The sequence below is a fragment of the Dasypus novemcinctus genome, chromosome 23, assembly GCF_030445035.2.
Source record: "Dasypus novemcinctus isolate mDasNov1 chromosome 23, mDasNov1.1.hap2, whole genome shotgun sequence".
In the NCBI taxonomy this organism is placed as follows: Eukaryota; Metazoa; Chordata; class Mammalia; order Cingulata; family Dasypodidae; genus Dasypus; species Dasypus novemcinctus.
The window spans coordinates 33587848-33601401 of NC_080695.1; the positions used below are offsets into that span (position 1 = coordinate 33587848).

General features: G+C 36.6%; 1 protein-coding gene across 5 annotated transcripts in view; it reads right to left on the bottom strand.

The window, feature by feature from the left end:
* The window catches only part of LOC131275506 (uncharacterized), a 252552-nt gene that overhangs the window by 98643 nt on the left and 140355 nt on the right, over positions 1–13554 (bottom strand). The gene's annotated exons all lie outside the window — the stretch shown is intronic.

A 13554-nucleotide genomic window follows, 5' to 3' on the forward strand; every position in this document is an offset into this window, starting at 1 on the left:
CTCAAATGTTAAAAATGGAAGTCATTGTTTCCTTTCCCTTCCAAATGCATAAAATTTCTGCTATGCACACTAAAGTTCCTGACCTTAAAAATAACCACCATTTCCCCAAGGACCAAACCCATCCTCTTAATACTCCCCCTCTCCTTCCCACTCCCCACAACTGGTAACCTAATCCTGTTGATTCTGTCTTTGAAACATTTTATTACTGTCCCTTCCTTTCCATATCCTTCTACCATAGCCTTGGTTCAGATCCTGAACTGAACCACTGAAACGACTTCAGAATTCATTTCCCTGTTTTGAGTTTTACCTTGAATTCTCATCCCCATCCCTGTCCATCTTTTCACACTGCTGCCAGAAATCCAAGTGTGTGTGTTAAGCAGGCTAAATGAGGCTATGCCACATAACAAACAAATGCCAATTTCAGTGACAATTCAATGAAGGTTTCTCATTTACACAACAATAAAATTGGGTTGTATGACTCTTCTGTGTTGCTCTCCTTTAATTCAGGAACCCAGTCTACTTCAAGTTTTTTAGCTATACCATCTGCAACTCATGGCTTGGTGGATAGCAACATAGTCCAGACCAGTAATTCTCAAATTTTGGTCTCAGGACCCCTTTCCAATCTCATGAAATTTTATTTATGTGGGCTATAGCCAGAAAAATTTACCATATTAGAAATTAAACCAGAAAATTTCTAAATATTTATTAGTTCACTGTAAAATAACTAATTACATGATATCATAAATATTTATGAAATTTTTATTTATTTATTTTTATTTGATTTAATGTTTTGTTCCAAAACAAATAATTTACTAAGAAGAATGGTATTGTTTTACACATTTTTGCAAATCTTTTTATTATCTGACTTAGTAAAAAACAGTTGAAATTACTTATCTACTTCTGCATTTCATCTGCTGTGATATGTTGCTTTGATTGAGGTAGATAAAGAGAATCTGGCCTCACACAAGTTGTGTGGTTGAGAAAGGAAGAAATATTGTAATAATATTTTCAGATAATTGTAGATATTCTTTTTGGAAACTATACCAAAACTTGATAAGTGATAAATGTTTATTTTCATAAAGATTATTTTCAATATAGACTATTAAATCCTATCAATAAACTTTTATACTTTGCTACATTAAAATACATTGGTATATGTTACAGTTTGTTGGAGCTGCATGATTTTGCAATGCTGTGCATTGGTCATTTGGAAAATATTGGTTCAGTAAGTTGTCTAGCTTTTCCAATGTTGACATATTTCATTATGCAACATTAAAAAAAATCACATCAATTAATATCAATTTCATCAGAAATGTCTCTAAGAATTGCAAAGCTGTTATGCTCAAAGTGGCAGAAACAAGTATTTCAAAACTCTAATTTTCACCTTGAAGTTGAATTTTAATCATCTCAACAAATACTGTCACAGTTTTCCTAAAAGTGATAGGCTCACTTCATTCATTCTCAAGAAAACGTCTGCCAAAATACCCATGTCTGAATAACCATAGTTTGTCAGTTGTTCTATCAAGTAACAATGGTGTCACATGAAAAAAAGTATTAAAAATAACTATATTTTCTAAAACAAAAATTTACAAGAATAGTGGCTTTATTTTACATTTTTAAAAAAATCTCTTTACTTTGGGCTTGTAACTCAATTGCTTAAATGCTTTTTCTTGAGACAACCATCATAATTCAGTTTGTGGAAGATGTGTTTTATGCATGTGTCCCATTTCATCACACAGATATTAAAAACCTGAGGGAAACTGACTTTGGCCCAGTGGTTAGGGCGTCCGTCTACCATATGGGAGGTCGGCAGTTCAATCCCCGGGCCTCCTTGACCCGTGTGGAGCTGGCCATGCGCAGCGCTGATGCGTGCAAGGAGTGCCGTGCCACACAAGGGTGTCCCCCGCGTGGGGGAGCCCCACGCGCAAGGAGTGCGCCCGTGAGGAAAGCCGCCCAGCGTGAAAAGAAAGAGCAGCCTGCCCAGGAATGGCGCCGCCCACGCTTCCCGTGCTGCTGACGACAACAGAAGCGGACAAAGAAACAAGACGCAGCAAATAGACACCAAGAACAGACAACCAGGGGAGGGGGGGAAATTAAATAAATAAATAAATCTTTAAAAATAAATTAATTAATTAATTAAATAAATAAATAAAAACCTGAAGGTCATGAGTCAATAAAATGACTAATTTTACTGCTTCCTCGAGGATAAGTGAAACTGACATTCTTTTTTTTTTTTTTAATGTGAGTGTGTAATAGTGAAGAATACAGTGAATAATGGTACAGTTTGGTGCCACTGCCTTAATTTGTGCTAAGGTTTTATTATGAAATAGTTTTATTGTATGATGAAATAGTTTTGATCTCAGTTTCATCATGAAACTAATTTTTACCTTGTAGACTCCTTAAGAATCCCAGTGTTCCCCTTGGGGTCTGTATTCCACATTTTGAGAACCTTTGGCCTATTCTACTCTGATTAATATAGTATTTTACACCCTTGTTCAATGTTTCCCATGTACCACATGGGGTCGATTCCCTGGACCTCCCATATAGTAGAGGGGAGCCTAATCGCTTGAGCCACATCTGCTTCCCTAACTCATTCTTTTTAATTAACTGCCTCATATTCCATAATATGGAAGAGCCACAACACATTTCTTTCAGTTTTATAACCTCAACAAATATTTTTATTTGATAGAGTACCAAAAGTAGAGCAGATCAAGGCAAACAGTATGTGAATTTTTAAGTTGAATAGGTATTATGTGATTATGGTCCCATAAAGACTCTGATAATTCATATTTTCATCAATAATACATGAGGATGCACATTTCTCCTCAAATCCTTGCCAGCTCTAGAAGTTATGCCTCATTTTTAATTTTTTGCCAATCTGACAAGGTGAGAGTTATCTTGTTCTGATTAACACACATATATATAAATGCCACTTGAATAATCCCTGTTTACACCTATTTCCATTTTTCTGTTATATAATAGTTTATTGCTTATGTTTATGAGAGCCAAATGCACAGTTTTACTCATCATACGTACTGCAACTATGTTTTCACTGTCTGAATCTTTCCTATAGCCAGAGTATTTTGTGACATTTTCCTTACCACATTTACAATGTTGTATTATCCTTCTTTGCTGACAATTGCTGTCTCCATTAAATGGCTCTGTTTTCTCATCTCTGTAGCCCCAGCCCTAAGCAGTAATTTGTGCATAGTAGGTGTTCAAAGGGTATTTGAATTGAGTGTTGAATTTCCTTCTTAATTAAAACATCCCTCCATGCTCTCCTTCCTCTGTGCCACAGAATAATGCATTTATTACAGATCCATCAAGTATTTAACCTGCACAATTACAACTTGAAGGAAAAGACACAGCCAAAGTGACAACAGTCTCATCCCTAGAACTGGGCTGTGGACATAAGGAAGGACAAGAAAATTGCACTATCTGCCTGGATTTAGAATGAAAGACTTGGTTCACATGGGACATTGCCTGAGAGAGGAGGAAGCGTGCTCATTCACTTTTCCAGGTTACAAAGACTTTTTTCATGTTAGGTGTCATTTCTGGGGCAATCTAATGTTAAGGATGTCTCAAAGCTTTTCTGCTGAGTCATCTGCCAAAAGAACTGGGAATGAGATAAGGAGAGAAAAAGTCATTTTTTCCTCGGCCTTGTAGACTGCCCCTCACTGCAGGAAACTGGAAAGCCACATATCAGCTGTTGCCACCAAAATAAAGTGACAGAAAGTGGGGGGTTGAATGTGGGATGAAATGAGGAGAAAATTGTGCATGAAGGACAAGAGGTAGAAAAAAGTATGGAAGGAAATAGAGGGTAAATGTGCATGAAGGATTGAGTGAGCGAATATATCCAGTGAGGATCCTGAGTTAGGAGAAAGAACTCAGTTTTTGAAATCAGACGAAAGTCAACAGTTAATCTTGTCTGTGTTACTTATTTGCAGCCGGTGTTGTACAAGCTGACTGGTCACTTTTAACAGCACCAAACAGCACAGGTACTCAGAGGAACTGCAGGTGTTTTCCCCCTCCTTCATCCCTCCTCTCTGTAGTGTTGCCTCAGAAAATCTCCCCAGTTCCATTCCACAACTAGCTGCTTTCTTGTGCTTCAGTGCTGTTGCTGACACCAGTCTGAGTTGAAGTTGTCTGCTAGGCTGACCTCTTAGATTCAACCTTAGATGCAACAAACTTCATCCCTTGTTTCTGGATATCACTCTTTCTTACTGACTATGAGAAGTCCAGTTTTCTCCTGATTCCATTTACATAGCTAATATTCTCTTATGAGACACTGATCTCAGAGAGCCCAGATGTCTACATAATGCTGCCTTCTCAGAGAGATAGCCTCTGGTCAGACAAGAGCATCGCCCCAGGAAGCAGGGCCATGCTTTCCTAATACGGCAACTCCTGCAATAACCATGGACCCAAGCATGGTGGGCAGAAGAAGAAAATGGTAGAGCAGAATCACAGTTCCACATGAATAGGTTTAATATCAAGGTGAAAAGTGAAATGAAGGAGATAACATTCCCAGTATGGGTTACACAGGAAAACTTTTCATTAAAAATGAGAAATAGCTATATAAAGAAAATATCAAAAGACAAATAGAAAAACTGAATAAATCAAACTGTATGCCATCCTCCTAAACAGGAAAAGTTACTATTTTAAAAAGATGCCATTCCTCCCTGAATCCATACAGAATTATATGTAGTTAGAATTGAGTCCCAATTTCTCTGGAACTTAGTAACGACAACTTAGTAACTTTTACCTGGAAAGGAATACTCAAAACATATACCCAAGAACAACTAAGAAAATCTTGAAATAGAATAATAATAAGGGACCACATTTTACATCATATTATAAAGCTACAATAATAAAACAGTTTGATAGTGACCCAGGAATAGGACAGTGGATTAGTGGCACGATTTGAAAGTCCAGAAATGGACAGATCAGAATTCAAAGAATGATAAAAGTAGAATTTCTCATTAGTAAAGGATGGGGGTGGATTTCTTAATAAAAGGTGATTGTTCAATTGGCTTTCATTCAGAAAAAGAAATAAACTAAATTCTAATCACACAAGCATAAAAGTCAATTCGAACTGAAATAAAAAGTAAACAAAAAATAAACACAAGTACCATAACACGTTTATCATAAAAGCCTTAAAAATAGTTATTTGATCCATGTTTTGAAGATGTACAAACTGAAGCTCAAAGAGATTAAGCAGTTCACCTGATGTCACACAAGGTCACATACAAGCAGTTCATAGGATGATCTAACTGTTGTTCTAACAGTGTCTCCATTAGCTGAACTTAGCCTTACATTTTTCTTCCAATCCAGCTCATAACTCCTAGCAAATGAGGTCCACCCCCAGTCCAAGACAGAGCCTAGGCAGAGAATCTGGACTGTGTCTTAAGTTCAAAAGAAATTTCAGGTCAAGTCCTCCAGTCTCAAAACTTGGACTTCTCCACTGTGAGGCTCATGCATTCCCCCAACAGATACGATGGGAAAGTTTAAACTGAATCATAGTGATCTGGCACTTCAACCGCATGTATTGGTGATAAACTAGAGAGTGTCCTAAAGAAACCTGATCAGATGGCTCTTACAGAGATTGGAGGGATTCTGTCTTCCAGCTTTATACATCCTTACCAAAGATTGTTTCTCTCCAAGGGGCCAGAAGTCCAGTCAGTTACCTCATGGTCCTCCTAACCATGATTCAGAGAGAGAAGCTCACAAACTACAGGACACAAGAAATAAAGCATCAAACACCCAGCGTGTCTTTGTAATTAGTATTGTATTAGGGTCTCCACAGAATGCTATGGAGAATGGATGAGGGCACACTCTCTAACCCTAAGCCCCCTGCCTTCCTGTTGCCAATAGTCCTATCCAATTCTTTCTATCCATCATTCATTCACATTCCCTGTAGCATCCTCTAAGTTCTCCTAAAACTCCTTAAGTCTCTTTCACACCTTACTATATCTCCAATCCCTCCCAAAAACCTATTTCTTCTAGTCCCTTTCCTAGCCCCTGGTTATTTCCAAGTCTTCTCTGTCTGCTTCTCCCCACAGTTTCTGTGAGTCATTCACTCATGCTTTTAAACAGTCCCTCCACATCTCTTCCATCTTCCTATCTAATTTACAGAAAAGAATCCCAAGGAAAGGACTCACATGGGAGAACCAGGGAGGCATCAACATGTTCTGCAAACAATAAAACATAGAGTTCTCTGAGCATGCAGTCTTATTAGTGGCTTAAGAGTACAAGCTAAAATGTGAAAGATCCAGTATCCCACTCCAAAAGAGATTAACTTCACCCTATAGAAAGTGGATATCCATTGAAAAGAAGTTTCTAGTAGGCATTAACCCTCATTTCTACTGAATTTATAAGATAGATGGAATCCCATACCAATGACCTTCTGTCTTGAAAACACTAAAATCCAAGACCCTCAATTGCAGATGAAGTATAAGTTTACTTCAAGTGATATTGGCTATATGAAAAGAAATGCATAAGGTTAGTTTTAGGACAAATCTCCATTTTTGTAGTCAGCCTGGGGAAACATAACTGTTAATAAGTGTTTTGGATTCTGCTTTTGAGATGCCCTTACTGCTTCAGATGCTTTTTCTAGGATTTCCCATTAGGCTAATGGGAACCTCAGCTCTTGCCTTGGCTCAGGACACCTTTGCTCAGCCCTTCAACAAGTATTACTCCCATGTTATTCTGACATCTTGAACTCAGGGACATAAATTCTGCCATACATTTTATGCCAAACAATACCTCTCTCTCTCTCTCTCTCTCTCTATCTCTCTCTCTCTCTCTCTCCTCTCCCTCTCTCTCTCTCTTTTTCTCCTTCTCTTTCTCCCTCTCAGACACAAAGTGCACCAAAAATTTTTTCACAATTTTTCCATGAATAAGAAATAAATACAAAGCATCATTACTTTAATTCAATTTATACTGAATATGATTTAAGTTACTGGTAGAAATAATCAATCCTAAATAAAACTTATAATAGCTAAAACTGAACCTAACAAAACTTATTGACTACAAGTTGACAGAGGAATCAAATTTTATTGAAAAAAATTAGATCTGCAAATTTCGACTCAATAAAAAATTGGCTTGAAGAAATAATGAATATTATACAATAGTAGGAGTGAGGAACAATAAAATTTGATATGGACAATATTTAGTATGTCAAATTTTGTTGAAAATTTTAAATGGAAAAAGTTAATGCAAATTAAAATAATTTCAGAAGAATTAATTTTGGAAATGGCTGAACTGTGTTATGGAAAATACTGTTCAAGGGATTAAATGGACTAAATGGAATTCAGTCTGGAAAATACTTTCTCAAAGAAAAGTCCATCTAAGTTGATATAATTCTATTTAAAAGTCTTGAATTCAAAATATTCTCAGGGTCAAAAGAACAGAAGCAATTGACCTCAATGTCAAAACAAAAGGGTCAAAAGAGTGAGATCAAAATATCTGGTATCCTCCTTGTCTGTTGTGTAGGTACATGTTTGAGCAGACCCCTTTACTTCAAAGAAGAGCTTTATAGCTTCTAAAAAAATAAAAAAAAAAAAAAAACCTGGGGAGCAGATGTGGCTCAAGCAGTTGAACACCTACTTCCCACATGGGAGGTCCAGGGTTCAGTTCCCAGCGCCTCCTAAAAACACACACACAAAACAAAAAACCTATACAACTCTGGAATAAGCCAATCAAACAAGAATATGTTAGTCTCTTAGGTGCCTGTGTTATTAGCAAAAACGGAGAGTAATAAGAACACAGAGAAAAAAGAGCATTTATAAATTAGGATAACAGCAAAATCTAATCATAGGGACAATGTGAAGATCAAATGAGATGATCCCTGAGATGCATTTAGCTCTCAACATGGTAAGAGCTAATGACTGCTAGTCAAGTAGTAGTAGTAGTAGAATAGTAGTAGTTGTAGTAGTAGTAGTAGTAGTATTTGAAAGCCTAAGCAAAAGATCTGTATATAAGTCTTAAAATTAGGTTACATTTAGAAAAACTCCTTATACTTTCTGCTGTCCTCTTTCAATATCAACTCATTCTGAACTGGTATACACATTCACATACACCCCACCAACAAGAAAGTACACAAAGTTCTGTCCTTGTGCCTCTGCTCCTATCATTCCTCTTCTTGAAATGCCCTCTCCCTCATCCCCACCTGCAAAATATTTACACATCCTTCACAACAGTTCATAGAGGATATGTTATTTCCTCTATGAATTTTCCATTGGCTCTTCCATTATGCTCCCAGAATCTTTTATCACCTCAGACTATACATTTGTTCCTGTTTCCCCATTAAAATGAGAGTTCTTTGATAGCCTTTCTCATCTTTGAATCTTCAGTATGTGGGCCCAGCAGACTCTCAGAAAATGTTTGTTAGGTCAGATCTATTAATTACACTCAAATTAAGCTAAATCTTTCCTCTACAGAAATTTCTTAGTGTAGTCAGGTGATTTTTCAGAGAGAGTTATCCTGTATTGCCTGTCAGTAGAAACACTTCTGGCTAACAAGAGACATCCTGATGAAATGCCAGAATTTTATAATTCCATTTTAATAATTTTACTTATACAATTCAGTATCATTAATTGCTTCCACAACATTGTGTTACCATCACACTGTCTATTATCAAAATTTTTACATCACCCAAACCAAAACTCTATACCCATTAATGAAATACCAATTTAATGTTAAAGGTTCTGGAGCATTCTACAGAGAAGTATAGACTTTTTCTTGCAAAGGTTAGAGTCTGTTGGGTCTGCAAGAAATTCTCCTAATCAGCAGAGATCTTCTGACTGACAGAGTCAAAGAGGTTCAGAGTCCATGTCCCCTGGGAGTTATATCACATTGGCTACTTGAATGATTTGATGTCCATGAGATAGATTCCATTTCAAATTACCTTTATGGCAGGATAACTTATTGAGGTATTAATGTGTTGATTACAAGAACATGAGTACATTTCGTGCTTTGGATTTGAACTTCTACCTCTCTTTGTTTAAGAAGATAACCATACCTTTATTTTATATCTCTTCAGGGTGTTTGTAGAGCAGAAAGTCAAAGCCTCTGAAATACAACATCTCTCCTTGCCTTTTATGAAAACGTGAGATCACAGAGAAGATGATATTAGTCATCCTAGAGAGGATGAGAGATTAGTGTGTGCCCAAAAGAAGTGAGTGAAAGGAAGAAAGAGTGAGAAGAGAAATATACCACCACAAAAAGAAAGTGATAGCATCCTTAATTGTAGAATTATTAACCCACACCCCAATAGTCTGGAAGACTACTGGATGGTGCATTCAGGGAGGCTGGGTCTTAAACATAGGCAGACTTTCAGCCCCCAGTGAAAATATTCATACCTACGCACAGAGTGGAAGCTAAAATTCCCAATTTCAAAGGACCACCTGGGCTTTCAAATCAGTGGTAACCAGTGTGGATGAAGACTAGAAGGGACCTCCTCTAATATTTTACTCCACCTAAAACTCTAAGACCTTTACATGTCTACAGAGTAGTCTAGAAGAATAGAGTAACCACTAACAATATTTAATATAGAAATGTCCAATAGCTAGACAGATTGCTGGTTCAGTGTGGGATTTAAGAAAATAAAGAGAAGTGTCATTTCTTGAACATTCTGGATGATGGCTGTGAATTCATAGATATGTCATAAGATAGCTTTGATGGAGAACATAAGGACATATGAAACCTGGCCACTTACATTGGAACTACCACCAGGACGTGCTCTCTCTGAAAAGATTGCCCCACCTCCAACTGTTCAAGGGCTCTGCAAACAAGTCTTTGTTTCTGCATTTCCTGGCAGCTGTGGGGTAAATGTTGAGATCATCTGAACTTGCTGCAGTCAAACCCAGATCATTAACTCCCATATTTTACAAATGGCATTGTGATGCATTGAACTCGTAAGTTGCTATTAACATTAAAGGTCCAAAGCATATGAGCATTTTTTTATTTTTCATAAATCAAAGCAGCTCATGTAGTCAATAAATATGTATATAATGATTATGCGTCAGGCACTGCACTAGGCAATGAGGATGCACTGAGGAGCAGTTATTTCTAAATGATGCAACATTCTATTGTATTCTTAAGTGGAACTGAAGGGTCCCAACTAACTTGCTGGGAATTATGCATTGTTATGGGTTTTCAGCAAGAAAGAAAAAGGGAGCACTTCTGGTTCAGATGTATTCCTACATCTAGAGCAGTGACTGAATAAGCTCCACCAAGGTAGGTGAATTCTGAAACCACATTAGGGAATGGTTTCTGCCTTATCTCAGTCCCTGATAACACCATTCATTTAGTTCAGTGGCTCTCAAGGTTGATGTCCCATGATTTTAAAAAATCTCCTTGGAAGAATTTGAAATATATCAGTGAGCAAGTCCAACCCCAGTTTAATTAACACAGAATTTGGAGATCAGCCAGACTGATTGTATGGATTAAACAAATTCCCAGATGATTCCAGAGTAGTGATACCAGGGAATCAGATTTAATGCACATAGATGTGGCCTGATCAGGAGTTTTAAAAGCTTTTCCTGGTGATTCTAATCTGTAGTTTGGTAACTATTGAACTAAAGTGTGGTTCCTGATTAAAAAAAAAAAAGGAATAAAAATTCTGCTTTGTATTCAACTTTTAGTGTCAACCTATTGGCAAAGAAAAACTTGATTGTAGTTGAAGAACAGAGTGTAACTGCTAACCATTCAGACCTTCTGAAAGTAAAAGTAGCTGCCAGAAAAAGAAAAAGGGATGAGTAGAGGTAGAATGACAAGTGAAAGGAAAAAGTATCTTTGTCTTACAAAGAATGTAGGAAAAGAAATAAAATATAGATTAAATAAAAAATGCAAAGCCAGGAATAAATTATAAAATATGCAAAGTTACAAAGGTAAATTTGGAAGAATTTTGATTTAAAAAACACTAAAAATTGGGAGGAACATGAAGAATAGAAAGGGTTAATGTGCCTAAATAAAAAAAGAAGAAATAAAAATTGCTGATGATAGGTAAATAAAAAATAGAATTGTATTATTTAGCTTTCTGGTGGCACCAAACAGAAGAACTAAAAATAGAAATAGTTAAAAGAAGTTGCCTCTGGGCAGAAGACAGTGGGTGGGGTGAAAGGCTGTTCCTATTTGTTGATAAGTATTTCTGTATTATAGACTTGTTACCATGTATATATGTTATTTTAATTTAAAATTCAAAATTTTAGTAGATAAAATTCCAGAAATGGATTCTCTGAGTCAATGACAATGTCTCGGCAATATTCTTTGATCATGTTTCTTTAAACATGGATCTGATTTAACCATGTCCTGGGGAGCAATGATATCCCAGACAATTAAATTCTGTAAACATCTCTTGAGTAAATAGATTCTTTGTGATGGGACCTCTGCTAAGTCCTGAGGAGAATAAAAATGTGAATCAGAAATGGCTCCTGCCCCTAGGAACTTACAGGAAAGAAAGAGAAAAACATGAACTCGAAAGATAAGGTAGAGTATACTAAAGGCGTATAGTTTCATCAATATGCAGCAGAAAGAGTGGGATGTTTTGGGGTCTGGGATTTAATCTAAGGAATGAAAAAGTATAACTGATGCTTTTACTGTCCTACCCATATGTCCTGACCACAGCATCTCATGACCATTGTCATATCAATAGAGAAGTTCCCTATGACCAGAGGATTATGTTCTGTTTACATAAAGAACTTGCTGCTCTGCGACTTTGAAGAATGAGTAGAATTTGGGGAGGCAAAGATCAAGGAGAAGGTCATTGCATCAGAGAGAATAGAGGAAACTGATATGGGAAAGTCTCTGTTTCTCTAGTTAGAAGTTCCCATAGAACTTCTCCTATGGAGTATTAGACTATCACTCTGTTATTATTTGTTTCACATCTGTCTGCCCAACTTGGATAAAGCCATGTAATTAGGAATTATCTCATTTATTATTGCATCCTTAATAATGCTTGACATGTAGAAGATGACCAACAAGTTGATGGTGGAAAATAAAATGAGAGAAAAAGAAAAGGTAGAACAGAATGGTAGTTTCATGTACAACCTTGTTCCTTACTCTGAACATCTATCTGGATCCGCCCACACACACACCTGTAGAAATGGAATCTGGCATCTTATAAGAGGCTCCCCTAGATCATTTCTCCATACACTATCCCCCTCCCCACAACCTGTTTCTGTTTGCATTGTATGCATCCTTACTTTCCATACATCTCTTCACACTTGATTCTTGGATCCAGTGTATCCCTTGAATCAAAAAATATTGACTGAGTACTTATTGCACCAGGCACTACTCCAGAGAACAACACTGACAAAATTCCTTCCCCCTCTGAGTTTACATTCTACTGGGAAAACAGATAATTATATTCCCAAAACATGTTACAGATTGTGTTTGAGTGGGATATGCAGGGAAAGGACAAGGTGATCTATATTAGTCTAGTGGGGATGGAAGGGGAAAATGTTAGAAAATACTTTCCTGGGAAAGTGACATTTAAGCTGGAATTTGGAAGAAAAATAGGACTTAGGTCAAGAGGAAATGTTTGAAAGATAAGGCTAGAGAATGCAGACAAATCATTAAATCATTCAGGGCCTTACAACCATATTAAGTTTTGCTGCAATAGTAAATATCAGTGGTTTACAACAATGGCTTATTTCTCATTTATGTTATATATTCATTGTGGATTTTGGCTCCATGTTGCCCTCATGCCTGACAGATCAGCCTCTAGCTGGATCAATGTCAATATTATGGAAGAAGAAATAGAGAGAAATGAGGAGTCATAAGTTGGGTCTTAAAGCTTCTACTCAGAAGTAACACACATCACCTTTGCCCACATTTCATTAGACAAAAGCAAGTCACGTGGTTACTTTTCTGTTCAACAGAATAGGAATATTCCTATTGGTTAGTAGTAAAGGTTGGAGAAAATGACAGTCTTTGATCAGAGTAATGGTAGTTGAATAGAAAGGTGTAGATAAGTTAGATAAGTTTTATAAGATGGAATATAATGACATTTTTAAAACACATAATACTGTATATTTTTCACATGTTGACACAATTGCAGATGATTGTGTAGATGGTTTTGGAAAGACTAACTTAAAACTCAGTAGTGGATGCCCAAGGTGCATGGTAGAATGAAGGGGATTAGAGAATGATGGCTCAAGGAAGAAATTAAACAAAAACATACAAAATAGATCATGCATGGAGAAATGAAGTGCTAGATAGAATCCACGACTGAGGAGCATAGCTAACTCAATTCTATGTATTTCTTATAAAATAACAATAAAAAAAAGTAATAGAAATAGTAAAAAAAAAAAAAAAGTATAAGACAATTTATAAGACCTGGTGGTTTGTTGGTCATGGATAGCAAAGGGTAAAAAGAAGTAAACGTTTGCTAACCCATGCTCCATAATGGCTGCATAATTAAAGCCTACTTCACATTCTTTCAGCTACTTCAGTTTCTCTATTCAAAATTCTCAGAAAAAATCAGAATGACTGAGCCTAAGTTTTTGAGACATGCTTACATGGATTAGCAAAAGTTATTAGCAAGTGAAAACA